Source organism: Rhinoderma darwinii, chromosome 5 (assembly GCF_050947455.1).
Source record: "Rhinoderma darwinii isolate aRhiDar2 chromosome 5, aRhiDar2.hap1, whole genome shotgun sequence".
Taxonomy (NCBI): domain Eukaryota; kingdom Metazoa; phylum Chordata; class Amphibia; order Anura; family Rhinodermatidae; genus Rhinoderma; species Rhinoderma darwinii.
In genome coordinates, this window is record NC_134691.1 from 230999354 (window position 1) to 231020082 (window position 20729).

Sequence of the window (20729 nt, forward strand, 5' to 3'; positions counted from 1 at the left end):
TATGCGGTGCTCGAAAAAACTGTCAGGCTCCTAGGTCTCCAAGAATTGGAGCCTGACATATTGGGGGACCAGAAAAAAGTGTCACTCTCCTGTAGGCGGCAGGAGGATACACTGGCAGTTTCAAATTTCTCACAGGCAAGGTCCAAGGTGGTGTGGCGGAACGTTTTCGGGAAATTTATGGCAAATGTGCACAAGGACCTTGCCTGGGCAATCGTTCACCAGTGCCTCCCTACTCGTGAATTCCAGCATAGGCGAGGACTGGTGGCGAGAGCCAAGTGCCCGAGAGACAGGTGTGGTGACGACGAGACGGTAATGCACCTGTTTTGGAACTGCCCATATGCACAGGAGGTTTGGAGGAAGGTAGGCCCATTGCTGAAATGGGCCTGCGGTCTTAAAGATCTTAAATTTGAATACGTGTTTTATGGTCTTTTTAACTGCCCAAGTTTTAAACAGCAAATGGTCTGTTGGATCATTTTAAACTGTTTTAAGAATGCCATCTGGAAGGTTAGGAACATTCTGCTTTTTAAACATGATTTTATTGACGTTAAAAATTGTGTGAAATATGCCCTAAGTGAAATGTATATTTATTATCTTAGGGACAAAAAGCAGCTAGGGGTAAAAGAAGCAACATCCATGTGGTGTTTGCAAATGTGGAATACCATAACATTGTAAATAAAAATGGTTTTATTCTTTTATGTCTTTTATGCCCTGTATAAATTTTATCCTGCTATTGTTCTGTACTTTTATTATAACATCTGTATTACTGGTCTTATTATTATTACTTTTGTATTCATTTAAATGTATGAATATTCATGTATTATGCTGTTGATTTTATCTTGTGGTTTCAATTTTAAAAAAAGTCTGTAAAATATATTATTTTTGCCAATAAAAAACTTTGTTGAAACCTTATCTGTTCTTATCAGTTTAATATCTGATACGTCCCCTATCTGGGGACCATATATTAAATGGATTTTTAGAACAGGGAGATGGAAATAGAGCTTGCTCTGTCCACTCCACGCATTGACCTGGTATTGCAGTATTTCCAGGACCGGTGCACCCTTTCCTTATGTGTTGACTAAAATCAGATTCCAAAAGTGTTTTTTGTGTTTGCCATTGTTTCTGTCTTTCTGAAGGGATCTCCCCTTTTAATCCCATTATTTCAACACCTGTTGGACAATGCATGAGTGATAATGAGCTAATTGATTAAATGCAATTAATGAATACATTGCCACCTCTTGTTTTGTGTCGTCTGTGTGTCTGTGTTTCCGGCATTTCACATTGGAACAGCTCATTCACCTTCCTTGTCTTCTCTCCGCCCTCCCTTTTAGGTAAGTTAAAGAGCTGCACCTGAGCCAGCCACTGATTGATGCAGCACCACAGTCAAATAGTGGAGTGGAGTAGGGGAACAGCAAACAGCCGTTAAAGCCGCCCGCCCGCCCGCCCGCCCGCCACAATGGACCTACCTGTGTACACTAGATGGATGTGATGGAATGTACTGTCGTCCCTACATTTCAAGAAGGAGTAAGAATTGCAGTTGCAACAAAGCCTTGCTTGCCTACAAAGAGAGCAGCAATTTGGATTTGTTACTATGTTACCTAGAAGAATAACAAACTGTGCAAGGATGGAGGTTGTAGGAGCAAGGAGAAGTTGTCTGTAAAGTTGGTGGATGCTTATTTTCCATTTTGCCGTCCCTTGTCTCCCTCTTGTGGCCTCCTGGAGGCAACTAGCTGTGCAAAAAAAGACAGCCTGGCGGCCGGCTGTTGCAGTGTTGCCCTCTCAGGCAACACTGAGTGACTGACTGAGCCGCACCGTCTTATATAAAGTTCAGACGGAACTTTGCACGTGTCATAGTGGAGCCCTGAGGAGCCAGAGCCAGCTTTCTGACATCATAATGGGGCCTCAGAGATAAAAGCCTGGGCCCAGGCAGTGTTGGTCAGTGCTGCTCAGCAGGCAGCACTGGACTGGACTGGATTACAGCTGATACAAGGTGTGAAGGAACAAGGGGTGGCTGTGGGCATGCACTTGCTGCCGCTGCCAGTGTTTATCTGCATGGCAGCAGGGCATTTGGGCGTTGCCAGGAAGGTGTTTTTATGTAGATTCCTCCTCTTTCAGCACTGCATTGTGGTGCAAGCAAAAGAAGCAAATCCTGTCTGGCTTCCTCTCCGGCCTTTATTCACCTCCCGTGTAGCTGTGAGTGTGTGAGCCTGCAGGGCCCCATGGAATTGCCTAGAAGTAGGCTGAATCGCTGCAAGGGCTGAACAGCAGTATCGGGCAGGCTCGGGCAACGCGCGGCCCGTTCGGGTTATCGCTTCTCGGCCTTTTGGCTAAGATCAAGTGTAGTACTTTAGGGTATTGCCTTGTTTCTTGGTCAGGAGGTGCCCTGGTACCCTTTTCCTTGGCCTGGGGGGATCGTCTCTTTTACAAGAGACTTAACCCCTCTGCTGCTATTGGGGGAGAGGATTAGTCCAGGGCAACGGGGAGCGATCACTTGCCTGGCATTTAGGTGCTGAAGGTATTATCGTTGGAGTTCGTTGGATTTCGTTGGATATCGTTGGTTTTTTTGCGGCAGGATGGAGGAAATCCCTGACTACATGCGGACTCGGAATGCTGTTCGTTTTACGATGGAGGAATCTGGAGGACAAAGCAGGGACTTGGAGTTCCTAACAAAGGTACTCTTGCTTGGTCTTTTCCAGTTGGAGAGACAATGGATATTGTCTGTAATGGACTATCCAAGAAGAGGATGCTTCGATGTCACCTTTTGTACGGAGGAAATTTATCTGGACTTTCTGGACACTTTGAAGGAGAAGAAGCAGGATCCAAGACTGGTTGGTGTGATTGTAACACCACACTTTGCTCCTAGCAAAAAGTTGGTGATTGTTAAAATGTTTTCCCCCTATGTGTGTAAAGACGATATTATATGTTTTCTCACTAAGTTCTGTGAGGAGGTGGTGGAGAAGGGTAAGGTCTTTAATCCCTTTGGATTTTGGACAGGCAAATGGAAATTCCTGTGTAAAATTAAGGCAGTTGGAGAGGCTGGAAACTTATTGCTTCCTCCAGCACGCTTTAAAATTGGCAGTGCAAGTGGGAATCTCTATTTTTTTGGAATGGGGATTTTTTGCCATAATTGCAAAGAGTATGGACATGTGAAGGAAAATTGTGGGAAAATATTCTGTACAAAATGTTTCCAAGAAGGTCATATGTACAATGATTGTGAGAAGGGTAAAGTGTGTAACATGTGTAGAGAAGAAGGGCATGTGTTTAAAAATTGTTTAAAGAAAAGCAAAAGTGAAGTAAAGGAGGAGAGTAAGAAGACCGTTAAAAGAAAGGAACAGATAGTTAAAAGAAAGGAAGAGAAAGTTACCTCAGGAAAAGAGGATAAGCCACAGGAAGTGGGAGGAGGATGGAAAAGCGTTGAGGTTAAAAGGAGTGATGAAACAAAAAGGAGAAAAATTGTGGAAAAAAATGTTGTTTCAGATGAAAATAGAGCAGAAAGAGATAAATTAGTAAAAGACATAGAGGAATTAAGAGAGAAAATTAATTTTGAGAAGGTTCGGAGGCGGGTACGAACTTGTCTAAGAGGAGATATATCCGATTTTCTTGAAAGATATAAAGTGCCAACCTGGTTGGCGTGTATTGTAAATTTGGAGTGGGATGGTCAAGATCTTCGAGAACATCTTGTGGATATGGTAGGTGTAATCGCTGTAAGAAATGGTTTGTTTTATTAATTTTACTTACAAAAAAAAGAGAAATAAAAATTATATTTTGGTTTTTCATAATGATGATCAAGTCTTTAAATTTGAAGTTTAAAATTTAACTCGAGACGGATCTGAGTGGAAACCTGATCTGTTCTTATCAGTTTAATATCTGATACGTCCCCTATCTGGGGACCATATATTAAATGGATTTTTAGAACAGGGAGATGGAAATAGAGCTTGCTCTGTCCACTCCACGCATTGACCTGGTATTGCAGTATTTCCAGGACCGGTGCACCCTTTCCTTATGTGTTGACTAAAATCAGATTCCAAAAGTGTTTTTTGTGTTTGCCATTGTTTCTGTCTTTCTGAAGGGATCTCCCCTTTTAATCCCATTATTTCAACACCTGTTGGACAATGCATGAGTGATAATGAGCTAATTGATTAAATGCAATTAATGAATACATTGCCACCTCTTGTTTTGTGTCGTCTGTGTGTCTGTGTTTCCGGCATTTCACATTGGAACAGCTCATTCACCTTCCTTGTCTTCTCTCCGCCCTCCCTTTTAGGTAAGTTAAAGAGCTGCACCTGAGCCAGCCACTGATTGATGCAGCACCACAGTCAAATAGTGGAGTGGAGTAGGGGAACAGCAAACAGCCATTAAAGCCGCCCGCCCGCCCGCCCGCCCGCCACAATGGACCTACCTGTGTACACTAGATGGATGTGATGGAATGTACTGTCGTCCCTACATTTCAAGAAGGAGTAAGAATTGCAGTTGCAACAAAGCCTTGCTTGCCTACAAAGAGAGCAGCAATTTGGATTTGTTACTATGTTACCTAGAAGAATAACAAACTGTGCAAGGATGGAGGTTGTAGGAGCAAGGAGAAGTTGTCTGTAAAGTTGGTGGATGCTTATTTTCCATTTTGCAGTCCCTTGTCTCCCTCTTGTGGCCTCCTGGAGGCAACTAGCTGTGCAAAAAAAGACAGCCTGGCGGCCGGCTGTTGCAGTGTTGCCCTCTCAGGCAACACTGAGTGACTGACTGAGCCGCACCGTCTTATATAAAGTTCAGACGGAACTTTGCACGTGTCATAGTGGAGCCCTGAGGAGCCAGAGCCAGCTTTCTGACATCATAATGGGGCCTCAGAGATAAAAGCCTGGGCCCAGGCAGTGTTGGTCAGTGCTGCTCAGCAGGCAGCACTGGACTGGACTGGATTACAGCTGATACAAGGTGTGAAGGAACAAGGGGTGGCTGTGGGCATGCACTTGCTGCCGCTGCCAGTGTTTATCTGCATGGCAGCAGGGCATTTGGACGTTGCCAGGAAGGCGTTTTTATGTAGATTCCTCCTCTTTCAGCACTGCATTGTGGTGCAAGCAAAAGAAGCAAATCCTGTCTGGCTTCCTCTCCGGCCTTTATTCACCTCCCGTGTAGCTGTGAGTGTGTGAGCCTGCAGGGCCCCATGGAATTGCCTAGAAGTAGGCTGAATCGCTGCAAGGGCTGAACAGCAGTATCGGGCAGGCTCGGGCAACGCGCGGCCCGTTCGGGTTATCGCTTCTCGGCCTTTTGGCTAAGATCAAGTGTAGTATCTGTTCTTATCAGTTTAATATCTGATACGTCCCCTATCTGGGGACCATATATTAAATGGATTTTTAGAACAGGGAGATGGAAATAGAGCTTGCTCTGTCCACTCCACGCATTGACCTGGTATTGCAGTATTTCCAGGACCGGTGCACCCTTTCCTTATGTGTTGACTAAAATCAGATTCCAAAAGTGTTTTTTGTGTTTGCCATTGTTTCTGTCTTTCTGAAGGGATCTCCCCTTTTAATCCCATTATTTCAACACCTGTTGGACAATGCATGAGTGATAATGAGCTAATTGATTAAATGCAATTAATGAATACATTGCCACCTCTTGTTTTGTGTCGTCTGTGTGTCTGTGTTTCCGGCATTTCACATTGGAACAGCTCATTCACCTTCCTTGTCTTCTCTCCGCCCTCCCTTTTAGGTAAGTTAAAGAGCTGCACCTGAGCCAGCCACTGATTGATGCAGCACCACAGTCAAATAGTGGAGTGGAGTAGGGGAACAGCAAACAGCCATTAAAGCCGCCCGCCCGCCCGCCCGCCCGCCACAATGGACCTACCTGTGTACACTAGATGGATGTGATGGAATGTACTGTCGTCCCTACATTTCAAGAAGGAGTAAGAATTGCAGTTGCAACAAAGCCTTGCTTGCCTACAAAGAGAGCAGCAATTTGGATTTGTTACTATGTTACCTAGAAGAATAACAAACTGTGCAAGGATGGAGGTTGTAGGAGCAAGGAGAAGTTGTCTGTAAAGTTGGTGGATGCTTATTTTCCATTTTGCAGTCCCTTGTCTCCCTCTTGTGGCCTCCTGGAGGCAACTAGCTGTGCAAAAAAAGACAGCCTGGCGGCCGGCTGTTGCAGTGTTGCCCTCTCAGGCAACACTGAGTGACTGACTGAGCCGCACCGTCTTATATAAAGTTCAGACGGAACTTTGCACGTGTCATAGTGGAGCCCTGAGGAGCCAGAGCCAGCTTTCTGACATCATAATGGGGCCTCAGAGATAAAAGCCTGGGCCCAGGCAGTGTTGGTCAGTGCTGCTCAGCAGGCAGCACTGGACTGGACTGGATTACAGCTGATACAAGGTGTGAAGGAACAAGGGGTGGCTGTGGGCATGCACTTGCTGCCGCTGCCAGTGTTTATCTGCATGGCAGCAGGGCATTTGGGCGTTGCCAGGAAGGCGTTTTTATGTAGATTCCTCCTCTTTCAGCACTGCATTGTGGTGCAAGCAAAAGAAGCAAATCCTGTCTGGCTTCCTCTCCGGCCTTTATTCACCTCCCGTGTAGCTGTGAGTGTGTGAGCCTGCAGGGCCCCATGGAATTGCCTAGAAGTAGGCTGAATCGCTGCAAGGGCTGAACAGCAGTATCGGGCAGGCTCGGGCAACGCGCGGCCCGTTCGGGTTATCGCTTCTCTGCCTTTTGGCTAAGATCAAGTGTAGTATCTGTTCTTATCAGTTTAATATCTGATACGTCCCCTATCTGGGGACCATATATTAAATGGATTTTTAGAACAGGGAGATGGAAATAGAGCTTGCTCTGTCCACTCCACGCATTGACCTGGTATTGCAGTATTTCCAGGACCGGTGCACCCTTTCCTTATGTGTTGACTAAAATCAGATTCCAAAAGTGTTTTTTGTGTTTGCCATTGTTTCTGTCTTTCTGAAGGGATCTCCCCTTTTAATCCCATTATTTCAACACCTGTTGGACAATGCATGAGTGATAATGAGCTAATTGATTAAATGCAATTAATGAATACATTGCCACCTCTTGTTTTGTGTCGTCTGTGTGTCTGTGTTTCCGGCATTTCACATTGGAACAGCTCATTCACCTTCCTTGTCTTCTCTCCGCCCTCCCTTTTAGGTAAGTTAAAGAGCTGCACCTGAGCCAGCCACTGATTGATGCAGCACCACAGTCAAATAGTGGAGTGGAGTAGGGGAACAGCAAACAGCCGTTAAAGCCGCCCGCCCGCCCGCCACAATGGACCTACCTGTGTACACTAGATGGATGTGATGGAATGTACTGTCGTCCCTACATTTCAAGAAGGAGTAAGAATTGCAGTTGCAACAAAGCCTTGCTTGCCTACAAAGAGAGCAGCAATTTGGATTTGTTACTATGTTACCTAGAAGAATAACAAACTGTGCAAGGATGGAGGTTGTAGGAGCAAGGAGAAGTTGTCTGTAAAGTTGGTGGATGCTTATTTTCCATTTTGCCGTCCCTTGTCTCCCTCTTGTGGCCTCCTGGAGGCAACTAGCTGTGCAAAAAAAGACAGCCTGGCGGCCGGCTGTTGCAGTGTTGCCCTCTCAGGCAACACTGAGTGACTGACTGAGCCGCACCGTCTTATATAAAGTTCAGACGGAACTTTGCACGTGTCATAGTGGAGCCCTGAGGAGCCAGAGCCAGCTTTCTGACATCATAATGGGGCCTCAGAGATAAAAGCCTGGGCCCAGGCAGTGTTGGTCAGTGCTGCTCAGCAGGCAGCACTGGACTGGACTGGATTACAGCTGATACAAGGTGTGAAGGAACAAGGGGTGGCTGTGGGCATGCACTTGCTGCCGCTGCCAGTGTTTATCTGCATGGCAGCAGGGCATTTGGGCGTTGCCAGGAAGGCGTTTTTATGTAGATTCCTCCTCTTTCAGCACTGCATTGTGGTGCAAGCAAAAGAAGCAAATCCTGTCTGGCTTCCTCTCCGGCCTTTATTCACCTCCCGTGTAGCTGTGAGTGTGTGAGCCTGCAGGGCCCCATGGAATTGCCTAGAAGTAGGCTGAATCGCTGCAAGGGCTGAACAGCAGTATCGGGCAGGCTCGGGCAACGCGCGGCCCGTTCGGGTTATCGCTTCTCGGCCTTTTGGCTAAGATCAAGTGTAGTATCTGTTCTTATCAGTTTAATATCTGATACGTCCCCTATCTGGGGACCATATATTAAATGGATTTTTAGAACAGGGAGATGGAAATAGAGCTTGCTCTGTCCACTCCACGCATTGACCTGGTATTGCAGTATTTCCAGGACCGGTGCACCCTTTCCTTATGTGTTGACTAAAATCAGATTCCAAAAGTGTTTTTTGTGTTTGCCATTGTTTCTGTCTTTCTGAAGGGATCTCCCCTTTTAATCCCATTATTTCAACACCTGTTGGACAATGCATGAGTGATAATGAGCTAATTGATTAAATGCAATTAATGAATACATTGCCACCTCTTGTTTTGTGTCGTCTGTGTGTCTGTGTTTCCGGCATTTCACATTGGAACAGCTCATTCACCTTCCTTGTCTTCTCTCCGCCCTCCCTTTTAGGTAAGTTAAAGAGCTGCACCTGAGCCAGCCACTGATTGATGCAGCACCACAGTCAAATAGTGGAGTGGAGTAGGGGAACAGCAAACAGCCGTTAAAGCCGCCCGCCCGCCCGCCCGCCCGCCACAATGGACCTACCTGTGTACACTAGATGGATGTGATGGAATGTACTGTCGTCCCTACATTTCAAGAAGGAGTAAGAATTGCAGTTGCAACAAAGCCTTGCTTGCCTACAAAGAGAGCAGCAATTTGGATTTGTTACTATGTTACCTAGAAGAATAACAAACTGTGCAAGGATGGAGGTTGTAGGAGCAAGGAGAAGTTGTCTGTAAAGTTGGTGGATGCTTATTTTCCATTTTGCCGTCCCTTGTCTCCCTCTTGTGGCCTCCTGGAGGCAACTAGCTGTGCAAAAAAAGACAGCCTGGCGGCCGGCTGTTGCAGTGTTGCCCTCTCAGGCAACACTGAGTGACTGACTGAGCCGCACCGTCTTATATAAAGTTCAGACGGAACTTTGCACGTGTCATAGTGGAGCCCTGAGGAGCCAGAGCCAGCTTTCTGACATCATAATGGGGCCTCAGAGATAAAAGCCTGGGCCCAGGCAGTGTTGGTCAGTGCTGCTCAGCAGGCAGCACTGGACTGGACTGGATTACAGCTGATACAAGGTGTGAAGGAACAAGGGGTGGCTGTGGGCATGCACTTGCTGCCGCTGCCAGTGTTTATCTGCATGGCAGCAGGGCATTTGGGCGTTGCCAGGAAGGCGTTTTTATGTAGATTCCTCCTCTTTCAGCACTGCATTGTGGTGCAAGCAAAAGAAGCAAATCCTGTCTGGCTTCCTCTCCGGCCTTTATTCACCTCCCGTGTAGCTGTGAGTGTGTGAGCCTGCAGGGCCCCATGGAATTGCCTAGAAGTAGGCTGAATCGCTGCAAGGGCTGAACAGCAGTATCGGGCAGGCTCGGGCAACGCGCGGCCCGTTCGGGTTATCGCTTCTCGGCCTTTTGGCTAAGATCAAGTGTAGTATCTGTTCTTATCAGTTTAATATCTGATACGTCCCCTATCTGGGGACCATATATTAAATGGATTTTTAGAACAGGGAGATGGAAATAGAGCTTGCTCTGTCCACTCCACGCATTGACCTGGTATTGCAGTATTTCCAGGACCGGTGCACCCTTTCCTTATGTGTTGACTAAAATCAGATTCCAAAAGTGTTTTTTGTGTTTGCCATTGTTTCTGTCTTTCTGAAGGGATCTCCCCTTTTAATCCCATTATTTCAACACCTGTTGGACAATGCATGAGTGATAATGAGCTAATTGATTAAATGCAATTAATGAATACATTGCCACCTCTTGTTTTGTGTCGTCTGTGTGTCTGTGTTTCCGGCATTTCACATTGGAACAGCTCATTCACCTTCCTTGTCTTCTCTCCGCCCTCCCTTTTAGGTAAGTTAAAGAGCTGCACCTGAGCCAGCCACTGATTGATGCAGCACCACAGTCAAATAGTGGAGTGGAGTAGGGGAACAGCAAACAGCCATTAAAGCCGCCCGCCCGCCCGCCCGCCACAATGGACCTACCTGTGTACACTAGATGGATGTGATGGAATGTACTGTCGTCCCTACATTTCAAGAAGGAGTAAGAATTGCAGTTGCAACAAAGCCTTGCTTGCCTACAAAGAGAGCAGCAATTTGGATTTGTTACTATGTTACCTAGAAGAATAACAAACTGTGCAAGGATGGAGGTTGTAGGAGCAAGGAGAAGTTGTCTGTAAAGTTGGTGGATGCTTATTTTCCATTTTGCAGTCCCTTGTCTCCCTCTTGTGGCCTCCTGGAGGCAACTAGCTGTGCAAAAAAAGACAGCCTGGCGGCCGGCTGTTGCAGTGTTGCCCTCTCAGGCAACACTGAGTGACTGACTGAGCCGCACCGTCTTATATAAAGTTCAGACGGAACTTTGCACGTGTCATAGTGGAGCCCTGAGGAGCCAGAGCCAGCTTTCTGACATCATAATGGGGCCTCAGAGATAAAAGCCTGGGCCCAGGCAGTGTTGGTCAGTGCTGCTCAGCAGGCAGCACTGGACTGGACTGGATTACAGCTGATACAAGGTGTGAAGGAACAAGGGGTGGCTGTGGGCATGCACTTGCTGCCGCTGCCAGTGTTTATCTGCATGGCAGCAGGGCATTTGGACGTTGCCAGGAAGGCGTTTTTATGTAGATTCCTCCTCTTTCAGCACTGCATTGTGGTGCAAGCAAAAGAAGCAAATCCTGTCTGGCTTCCTCTCCGGCCTTTATTCACCTCCCGTGTAGCTGTGAGTGTGTGAGCCTGCAGGGCCCCATGGAATTGCCTAGAAGTAGGCTGAATCGCTGCAAGGGCTGAACAGCAGTATCGGGCAGGCTCGGGCAACGCGCGGCCCGTTCGGGTTATCGCTTCTCGGCCTTTTGGCTAAGATCAAGTGTAGTATCTGTTCTTATCAGTTTAATATCTGATACGTCCCCTATCTGGGGACCATATATTAAATGGATTTTTAGAACAGGGAGATGGAAATAGAGCTTGCTCTGTCCACTCCACGCATTGACCTGGTATTGCAGTATTTCCAGGACCGGTGCACCCTTTCCTTATGTGTTGACTAAAATCAGATTCCAAAAGTGTTTTTTGTGTTTGCCATTGTTTCTGTCTTTCTGAAGGGATCTCCCCTTTTAATCCCATTATTTCAACACCTGTTGGACAATGCATGAGTGATAATGAGCTAATTGATTAAATGCAATTAATGAATACATTGCCACCTCTTGTTTTGTGTCGTCTGTGTGTCTGTGTTTCCGGCATTTCACATTGGAACAGCTCATTCACCTTCCTTGTCTTCTCTCCGCCCTCCCTTTTAGGTAAGTTAAAGAGCTGCACCTGAGCCAGCCACTGATTGATGCAGCACCACAGTCAAATAGTGGAGTGGAGTAGGGGAACAGCAAACAGCCATTAAAGCCGCCCGCCCGCCCGCCCGCCCGCCCGCCCGCCACAATGGACCTACCTGTGTACACTAGATGGATGTGATGGAATGTACTGTCGTCCCTACATTTCAAGAAGGAGTAAGAATTGCAGTTGCAACAAAGCCTTGCTTGCCTACAAAGAGAGCAGCAATTTGGATTTGTTACTATGTTACCTAGAAGAATAACAAACTGTGCAAGGATGGAGGTTGTAGGAGCAAGGAGAAGTTGTCTGTAAAGTTGGTGGATGCTTATTTTCCATTTTGCAGTCCCTTGTCTCCCTCTTGTGGCCTCCTGGAGGCAACTAGCTGTGCAAAAAAAGACAGCCTGGCGGCCGGCTGTTGCAGTGTTGCCCTCTCAGGCAACACTGAGTGACTGACTGAGCCGCACCGTCTTATATAAAGTTCAGACGGAACTTTGCACGTGTCATAGTGGAGCCCTGAGGAGCCAGAGCCAGCTTTCTGACATCATAATGGGGCCTCAGAGATAAAAGCCTGGGCCCAGGCAGTGTTGGTCAGTGCTGCTCAGCAGGCAGCACTGGACTGGACTGGATTACAGCTGATACAAGGTGTGAAGGAACAAGGGGTGGCTGTGGGCATGCACTTGCTGCCGCTGCCAGTGTTTATCTGCATGGCAGCAGGGCATTTGGGCGTTGCCAGGAAGGCGTTTTTATGTAGATTCCTCCTCTTTCAGCACTGCATTGTGGTGCAAGCAAAAGAAGCAAATCCTGTCTGGCTTCCTCTCCGGCCTTTATTCACCTCCCGTGTAGCTGTGAGTGTGTGAGCCTGCAGGGCCCCATGGAATTGCCTAGAAGTAGGCTGAATCGCTGCAAGGGCTGAACAGCAGTATCGGGCAGGCTCGGGCAACGCGCGGCCCGTTCGGGTTATCGCTTCTCTGCCTTTTGGCTAAGATCAAGTGTAGTATCTGTTCTTATCAGTTTAATATCTGATACGTCCCCTATCTGGGGACCATATATTAAATGGATTTTTAGAACAGGGAGATGGAAATAGAGCTTGCTCTGTCCACTCCACGCATTGACCTGGTATTGCAGTATTTCCAGGACCGGTGCACCCTTTCCTTATGTGTTGACTAAAATCAGATTCCAAAAGTGTTTTTTTGTGTTTGCCATTGTTTCTGTCTTTCTGAAGGGATCTCCCCTTTTAATCCCATTATTTCAACACCTGTTGGACAATGCATGAGTGATAATGAGCTAATTGATTAAATGCAATTAATGAATACATTGCCACCTCTTGTTTTGTGTCGTCTGTGTGTCTGTGTTTCCGGCATTTCACATTGGAACAGCTCATTCACCTTCCTTGTCTTCTCTCCGCCCTCCCTTTTAGGTAAGTTAAAGAGCTGCACCTGAGCCAGCCACTGATTGATGCAGCATCACAGTCAAATAGTGGAGTGGAGTAGGGGAACAGCAAACAGCCATTAAAGCCGCCCGCCCGCCACAATGGACCTACCTGTGTACACTAGATGGATGTGATGGAATGTACTGTCGTCCCTACATTTCAAGAAGGAGTAAGAATTGCAGTTGCAACAAAGCCTTGCTTGCCTACAAAGAGAGCAGCAATTTGGATTTGTTACTATGTTACCTAGAAGAATAACAAACTGTGCAAGGATGGAGGTTGTAGGAGCAAGGAGAAGTTGTCTGTAAAGTTGGTGGATGCTTATTTTCCATTTTGCAGTCCCTTGTCTCCCTCTTGTGGCCTCCTGGAGGCAACTAGCTGTGCAAAAAAAGACAGCCTGGCGGCCGGCTGTTGCAGTGTTGCCCTCTCAGGCAACACTGAGTGACTGACTGAGCCGCACCGTCTTATATAAAGTTCAGACGGAACTTTGCACGTGTCATAGTGGAGCCCTGAGGAGCCAGAGCCAGCTTTCTGACATCATAATGGGGCCTGAGAGATAAAAGCCTGGGCCCAGGCAGTGTTGGTCAGTGCTGCTCAGCAGGCAGCACTGGACTGGACTGGATTACAGCTGATACAAGGTGTGAAGGAACAAGGGGTGGCTGTGGGCATGCACTTGCTGCCGTTGCCAGTGTTTATCTGCATGGCAGCAGGGCATTTGGGCGTTGCCAGGAAGGCGTTTTTATGTAGATTCCTCCTCTTTCAGCACTGCATTGTGGTGCAAGCAAAAGAAGCAAATCCTGTCTGGCTTCCTCTCCGGCCTTTATTCACCTCCCGTGTAGCTGTGAGTGTGTGAGCCTGCAGGGCCCCATGGAATTGCCTAGAAGTAGGCTGAATCGCTGCAAGGGCTGAACAGCAGTATCGGGCAGGCTCGGGCAACGCGCGGCCCGTTCGGGTTATCGCTTCTCGGCCTTTTGGCTAAGATCAAGTGTAGTATCTGTTCTTATCAGTTTAATATCTGATACGTCCCCTATCTGGGGACCATATATTAAATGGATTTTTAGAACAGGGAGATGGAAATAGAGCTTGCTCTGTCCACTCCACGCATTGACCTGGTATTGCAGTATTTCCAGGACCGGTGCACCCTTTCCTTATGTGTTGACTAAAATCAGATTCCAAAAGTGTTTTTTGTGTTTGCCATTGTTTCTGTCTTTCTGAAGGGATCTCCCCTTTTAATCCCATTATTTCAACACCTGTTGGACAATGCATGAGTGATAATGAGCTAATTGATTAAATGCAATTAATGAATACATTGCCACCTCTTGTTTTGTGTCGTCTGTGTGTCTGTGTTTCCGGCATTTCACATTGGAACAGCTCATTCACCTTCCTTGTCTTCTCTCCGCCCTCCCTTTTAGGTAAGTTAAAGAGCTGCACCTGAGCCAGCCACTGATTGATGCAGCACCACAGTCAAATAGTGGAGTGGAGTAGGGGAACAGCAAACAGCCATTAAAGCCGCCCGCCCGCCCGCCCGCCCGCCACAATGGACCTACCTGTGTACACTAGATGGATGTGATGGAATGTACTGTCGTCCCTACATTTCAAGAAGGAGTAAGAATTGCAGTTGCAACAAAGCCTTGCTTGCCTACAAAGAGAGCAGCAATTTGGATTTGTTACTATGTTACCTAGAAGAATAACAAACTGTGCAAGGATGGAGGTTGTAGGAGCAAGGAGAAGTTGTCTGTAAAGTTGGTGGATGCTTATTTTCCATTTTGCAGTCCCTTGTCTCCCTCTTGTGGCCTCCTGGAGGCAACTAGCTGTGCAAAAAAAGACAGCCTGGCGGCCGGCTGTTGCAGTGTTGCCCTCTCAGGCAACACTGAGTGACTGACTGAGCCGCACCGTCTTATATAAAGTTCAGACGGAACTTTGCACGTGTCATAGTGGAGCCCTGAGGAGCCAGAGCCAGCTTTCTGACATCATAATGGGGCCTCAGAGATAAAAGCCTGGGCCCAGGCAGTGTTGGTCAGTGCTGCTCAGCAGGCAGCACTGGACTGGACTGGATTACAGCTGATACAAGGTGTGAAGGAACAAGGGGTGGCTGTGGGCATGCACTTGCTGCCGCTGCCAGTGTTTATCTGCATGGCAGCAGGGCATTTGGGCGTTGCCAGGAAGGCGTTTTTATGTAGATTCCTCCTCTTTCAGCACTGCATTGTGGTGCAAGCAAAAGAAGCAAATCCTGTCTGGCTTCCTCTCCGGCCTTTATTCACCTCCCGTGTAGCTGTGAGTGTGTGAGCCTGCAGGGCCCCATGGAATTGCCTAGAAGTAGGCTGAATCGCTGCAAGGGCTGAACAGCAGTATCGGGCAGGCTCGGGCAACGCGCGGCCCGTTCGGGTTATCGCTTCTCGGCCTTTTGGCTAAGATCAAGTGTAGTATCTGTTCTTATCAGTTTAATATCTGATACGTCCCCTATCTGGGGACCATATATTAAATGGATTTTTAGAACAGGGAGATAGAAATAGAGCTTGCTCTGTCCACTCCACACATTGACCTGGTATTGCAGTATTTCCAGGACCGGTGCACCCTTTCCTTATGTGTTGACTAAAATCAGATTCCAAAAGTGTTTTTTGTGTTTGCCATTGTTTCTGTCTTTCTGAAGGGATCTCCCCTTTTAATCCCATTATTTCAACACCTGTTGGACAATGCATGAGTGATAATGAGCTAATTGATTAAATGCAATTAATGAATACATTGCCACCTCTTGTTTTGTGTCGTCTGTGTGTCTGTGTTTCCGGCATTTCACATTGGAACAGCTCATTCACCTTCCTTGTCTTCTCTCCGCCCTCCCTTTTAGGTAAGTTAAAGAGCTGCACCTGAGCCAGCCACTGATTGATGCAGCACCACAGTCAAATAATGGAGTGGAGTAGGGGAACAGCAAACAGCCATTAAAGCCGCCCGCCCGCCCGCCCGCCCGCCACAATGTACCTACCTGTGTACACTAGATGGATGTGATGGAATGTACTGTCGTCCCTACATTTCAAGAAGGAGTAAGAATTGCAGTTGCAACAAAGCCTTGCTTGCCTACAAAGAGAGCAGCAATTTGGATTTGTTACTATGTTACCTAGAAGAATAACAAACTGTGCAAGGATGGAGGTTGTAGGAGCAAGGAGAAGTTGTCTGTAAAGTTGGTGGATGCTTATTTTCCATTTTGCAGTCCCTTGTCTCCCTCTTGTGGCCTCCTGGAGGCAACTAGCTGTGCAAAAAAAGACAGCCTGGCGGCCGGCTGTTGCAGTGTTGCCCTCTCAGGCAACACTGAGTGACTGACTGAGCCGCACCGTCTTATATAAAGTTCAGACGGAACTTTGCACGTGTCATAGTGGAGCCCTGAGGAGCCAGAGCCAGCTTTCTGACATCATAATGGGGCCTCAGAGATAAAAGCCTGGGCCCAGGCAGTGTTGGTCAGTGCTGCTCAGCAGGCAGCACCGGACTGGACTGGATTACAGCTGATACAAGGTGTGAAGGAACAAGGGGTGGCTGTGGGCATGCACTTGCTGCCGCTGCCAGTGTTTATCTGCATGGCAGCAGGGTATTTGGGCGTTGCCAGGAAGGCGTTTTTATGTAGATTCCTCCTCTTTCAGCACTGCATTGTGGTGCAAGCAAAAGAAGCAAATCCTGTCTGGCTTCCTCTCCGGCCTTTATTCACCTCCCGTGTAGCTGTGAGTGTGTGAGCCTGCAGGGCACCATGGAATTGCCTAGAAGTAGGCTGAATCGCTGCAAGGGCTGAACAGCAGTATCGGGCAGGCTCGGGCAACGCGCGGCCCGTTCGGGTTATCGCTTCTCGGCCTTTTGGCTAAGATCAAGTGTAGTATCTGTTCTTATCAGTTTAATATCTGATACGTCCCCTATCTGGGGACCATATATTAAATGGATTTTTAGAACAGGGAGATGGAAATAGAGCTTGCTCTGTCCACTCCACGCATTGACCTGGTATTGCAGTATTTCCAGGACCGGTGCACCCTTTCCTTATGTGTTGACTAAAATCAGATTCCAAAAGTGTTTTTTTGTGTTTGCCATTGTTTCTGTCTTTCTGAAGGGATCTCCCCTTTTAATCCCATTATTTCAACACCTGTTGGACAATGCATGAGTGATAATGAGCTAATTGATTAAATGCAATTAATGAATACATTGCCACCTCTTGTTTTGTGTCGTCTGTGTGTCTGTGTTTCCGGCATTTCACATTGGAACAGCTCATTCACCTTCCTTGTCTTCTCTCCGCCCTCCCTTTTAGGTAAGTTAAAGAGCTGCACCTGAGCCAGCCACTGATTGATGCAGCACCACAGTCAAATAGTGGAGTGGAGTAGGGGAACAGCAAACAGCCATTAAAGCCGCCCGCCCGCCCGCCACAATGGACCTACCTGTGTACACTAGATGGATGTGATGGAATGTACTGTCGTCCCTACATTTCAAGAAGGAGTAAGAATTGCAGTTGCAACAAAGCCTTGCTTGCCTACAAAGAGAGCAGCAATTTGGATTTGTTACTATGTTACCTAGAAGAATAACAAACTGTGCAAGGATGGAGGTTGTAGGAGCAAGGAGAAGTTGTCTGTAAAGTTGGTGGATGCTTATTTTCCATTTTGCAGTCCCTTGTCTCCCTCTTGTGGCCTCCTGGAGGCAACTAGCTGTGCAAAAAAAGACAGCCTGGCGGCCGGCTGTTGCAGTGTTGCCCTCTCAGGCAACACTGAGTGACTGACTGAGCCGCACCGTCTTATATAAAGTTCAGACGGAACTTTGCACGTGTCATAGTGGAGCCCTGAGGAGCCAGAGCCAGCTTTCTGACATCATAATGGGGCCTCAGAGATAAAAGCCTGGGCCCAGGCAGTGTTGGTCAGTGCTGCTCAGCAGGCAGCACTGGACTGGACTGGATTACAGCTGATACAAGGTGTGAAGGAACGAGGGGTGGCTGTGGGCATGCACTTGCTGCCGCTGCCAGTGTTTATCTGCATGGCAGCAGGGCATTTGGGCGTTGCCAGGAAGGCGTTTTTATGTAGATTCCTCCTCTTTCAGCACTGCATTGTGGTGCAAGCAAAAGAAGCAAATCCTGTCCGGCTTCCTCTCCGGCCTTTATTCACCTCCCGTGTAGCTGTGAGTGTGTGAGCCTGCAGGGCCCCATGGAATTGCCTAGAAGTAGGCTGAATCGCTGCAAGGGCTGAACAGCAGTATCGGGCAGGCTCGGGCAACGCGCGGCCCGTTCGGGTTATCGCTTCTCGGCCTTTTGGCTAAGATCAAGTGTAGTATCTGTTCTTATCAGTTTAATATCTGATACGTCCCCTATCTGGGGACCATATATTAAATGGATTTTTAGAACAGGGAGATGGAAATAGAGCTTGCTCTGTCCACTCCACGCATTGACCTGGTATTGCAGTATTTCCAGGACCGGTGCACCCTTTCCTTATGTGTTGACTAAAATCAGATTCCAAAAGCGTTTTTTGTGTTTGCCATTGTTTCTGTCTTTCTGAAGGGATCTCCCCTTTTAATCCCATTATTTCAACACCTGTTGGACAATGCATGAATGATAATGAGCTAATTGATTAAATGCAATTAATGAATACATTGCCACCTCTTGTTTTGTGTCGTCTGTGTGTCTGTGTTTCCTGCATTTCACATTGGAACAGCTCATTCACCTTCCTTGTCTTCTCTCCGCCCTCCCTTTTAGGTAAGTTAAAGAGCTGCACCTGAGCCAGCCACTGATTGATGCAGCACCACAGTCAAATAGTGGAGTGGAGTAGGGGAACAGCAAACAGCCATTAAAGCCGCCCGCCCGCCCGCCCGCCACAATGGACCTACCTGTGTACACTAGATGGATGTGATGGAATGTACTGTCGTCCCTACATTTCAAGAAGGAGTAAGAATTGCAGTTGCAACAAAGCCTTGCTTGCCTACAAAGAGAGCAGCAATTTGGATTTGTTACTATGTTACCTAGAAGAATAACAAACTGTGCAAGGATGGAGGTTGTAGGAGCAAGGAGAAGTTGTCTGTAAAGTTGGTGGATGCTTATTTTCCATTTTGCAGTCCCTTGTCTCCCTCTTGTGGCCTCCTGGAGGCAACTAGCTGTGCAAAAAAAGACAGCCTGGCGGCCGGCTGTTGCAGTGTTGCCCTCTCAGGCAACACTGAGTGACTGACTGAGCCGCACCGTCTTATATAAAGTTCAGACGGAACTTTGCACGTGTCATAGTGGAGCCCTGAGGAGCCAGAGCCAGCTTTCTGACATCATAATGGGGCCTCAGAGATAAAAGCCTGGGCCCAGGCAGTGTTGGTCAGTGCTGCTCAGCAGGCAGCACTGGACTGGACTGGATTACAGCTGATACAAGGTGTGAAGGAACAAGAGGTGGCTGTGGGCATGCACTTGCTGCCGCTGCCAGTGTTTATCTGCATGGCAGCAGGGCATTTGGGCGTTGCCAGGAAGGCGTTTTTATGTAGATTCCTCCTCTTTCAGCACTGCATTGTGGTGCAAGCAAAAGAAGCAAATCCTGTCTGGCTTCCTCTCCGGCCTTTATTCACCTCCCGTGTAGCTGTGAGTGTGTGAGCCTGCAGGGCCCCATGGAATTGCCTAGAAGTAGGCTGAATCGCTGCAAGGGCTGAACAGCAGTATTGGGCAGGCTCGGGCAACGCGCGGCCCGTTCGGGTTATCGCTTCTCGGCCTTTTGGCTAAGATCAAGTGTAGTATCTGTTCTTATCAGTTATCTGGGGACCATATATTAAATGGATTTTTAGAACAGGGAGATGGAAATAGAGCTTGCTCTGTCCACTCCACGCATTGACCTGGTATTGCAGTATTTCCAGGACCGGTGCACCCTTTCCTTATGTGTTGACTAAAATCAGATTCCAAAAGTGTTTTTTGTGTTTGCCATTGTTTCTGTCTTTCTGAAGGGATCTCCCCTTTTAATCCCATTATTTCAACACCTGTTGGACAATGCATGAGTGATAATGAGCTAATTGATTAAATGCAATTAATGAATACATTGCCACCTCTTGTTTTGTGTCGTCTGTGTGTCTGTGTTTCCGGCATTTCACATTGGAACAGCTCATTCACCTTCCTTGTCTTCTCTCCGCCCTCCCTTTTAGGTAAGTTAAAGAGCTGCACCTGAGCCAGCCACTGATTGATGCAGCACCACAGTCAAATAGTGGAGTGGAGTAGGGGAACAGCAAACAGCCATTAAAGCCGCCCGCCCGCCCGCCCGCCACAATGGACCTACCTGTGTACACTAGATGGATGTGATGGAATGTACTGTCGTCCCTACATTTCAAGAAGGAGTAAGAATTGCAGTTGCAACAAAGCCTTGCTTGCCTACAAAGAGAGCAGCAATTTGGATTTGTTACTATGTTACCTAGAAGAATAACAAACTGTGCAAGGATGGAGGTTGTAGGAGCAAGGAGAAGTTGTCTGTAAAGTTGGTGGATGCTTATTTTCCATTTTGCAGTCCCTTGTCTCCCTCTTGTGGCCTCCTGGAGGCAACTAGCTGTGCAAAAAAAGACAGCCTGGCGGCCGGCTGTTGCAGTGTTGCCCTCTCAGGCAACACTGAGTGACTGACTGAGCCGCACCGTCTTATATAAAGTTCAGACGGAACTTTGCACGTGTCATAGTGGAGCCCTGAGGAGCCAGAGCCAGCTTTCTGACATCATAATGGGGCCTCAGAGATAAAAGCCTGGGCCCAGGCAGTGTTGGTCAGTGCTGCTCAGCAGGCAGCACTGGACTGGACTGGATTACAGCTGATACAAGGTGTGAAGGAACAAGGGGTGGCTGTGGGCATGCACTTGCTGCCGCTGCCAGTGTTTATCTGCATGGCAGCAGGGCATTTGGGCGTTGCCAGGAAGG

At 47.6% G+C, this 20729-nt stretch overlaps 12 non-coding genes and 2 pseudogenes across 12 annotated transcripts; all 14 read left to right on the forward strand.

Annotated features, from left to right (window-relative positions):
• The first annotated feature begins 870 nt into the window (after positions 1-870).
• On the forward strand, positions 871-1062 carry LOC142653920 (U2 spliceosomal RNA). The gene has a single exon (XR_012848767.1). It is a non-coding gene; the product is annotated as a U2 spliceosomal RNA (small nuclear RNA).
• A 1242-nt stretch (positions 1063-2304) lies between these two features.
• On the forward strand, positions 2305-2444 carry LOC142654572 (U2 spliceosomal RNA; annotated as a pseudogene).
• Positions 2445-3810: 1366 nt separating this feature from the next.
• On the forward strand, positions 3811-3995 carry LOC142654305 (U2 spliceosomal RNA). The gene has a single exon (XR_012848990.1). It is a non-coding gene; the product is annotated as a U2 spliceosomal RNA (small nuclear RNA).
• Positions 3996-5237: 1242 nt separating this feature from the next.
• On the forward strand, positions 5238-5428 carry LOC142653186 (U2 spliceosomal RNA). Its single transcript, XR_012848125.1, has one exon. It is a non-coding gene; the product is annotated as a U2 spliceosomal RNA (small nuclear RNA).
• Positions 5429-6670: 1242 nt separating this feature from the next.
• On the forward strand, positions 6671-6861 carry LOC142653546 (U2 spliceosomal RNA). Its single transcript, XR_012848474.1, has one exon. It is a non-coding gene; the product is annotated as a U2 spliceosomal RNA (small nuclear RNA).
• Positions 6862-8095: 1234 nt separating this feature from the next.
• LOC142653188 (U2 spliceosomal RNA) lies at positions 8096-8286 on the forward strand. The gene has a single exon (XR_012848127.1). It is a non-coding gene; the product is annotated as a U2 spliceosomal RNA (small nuclear RNA).
• A 1242-nt stretch (positions 8287-9528) lies between these two features.
• LOC142653189 (U2 spliceosomal RNA) lies at positions 9529-9719 on the forward strand. The gene has a single exon (XR_012848128.1). It is a non-coding gene; the product is annotated as a U2 spliceosomal RNA (small nuclear RNA).
• Positions 9720-10957: 1238 nt separating this feature from the next.
• LOC142653190 (U2 spliceosomal RNA) lies at positions 10958-11148 on the forward strand. Its single transcript, XR_012848129.1, has one exon. It is a non-coding gene; the product is annotated as a U2 spliceosomal RNA (small nuclear RNA).
• Positions 11149-12398: 1250 nt separating this feature from the next.
• LOC142653547 (U2 spliceosomal RNA) lies at positions 12399-12589 on the forward strand. Its single transcript, XR_012848475.1, has one exon. It is a non-coding gene; the product is annotated as a U2 spliceosomal RNA (small nuclear RNA).
• Positions 12590-13820: 1231 nt separating this feature from the next.
• LOC142653191 (U2 spliceosomal RNA) lies at positions 13821-14011 on the forward strand. Its single transcript, XR_012848130.1, has one exon. It is a non-coding gene; the product is annotated as a U2 spliceosomal RNA (small nuclear RNA).
• A 1242-nt stretch (positions 14012-15253) lies between these two features.
• Positions 15254-15444, forward strand: LOC142653676 (U2 spliceosomal RNA). Its single transcript, XR_012848599.1, has one exon. It is a non-coding gene; the product is annotated as a U2 spliceosomal RNA (small nuclear RNA).
• A 1242-nt stretch (positions 15445-16686) lies between these two features.
• On the forward strand, positions 16687-16877 carry LOC142653192 (U2 spliceosomal RNA). The gene has a single exon (XR_012848131.1). It is a non-coding gene; the product is annotated as a U2 spliceosomal RNA (small nuclear RNA).
• A 1235-nt stretch (positions 16878-18112) lies between these two features.
• On the forward strand, positions 18113-18303 carry LOC142653193 (U2 spliceosomal RNA). Its single transcript, XR_012848132.1, has one exon. It is a non-coding gene; the product is annotated as a U2 spliceosomal RNA (small nuclear RNA).
• Positions 18304-19541: 1238 nt separating this feature from the next.
• On the forward strand, positions 19542-19712 carry LOC142653714 (U2 spliceosomal RNA; annotated as a pseudogene).
• The last annotated feature ends 1017 nt before the right edge of the window (positions 19713-20729 follow it).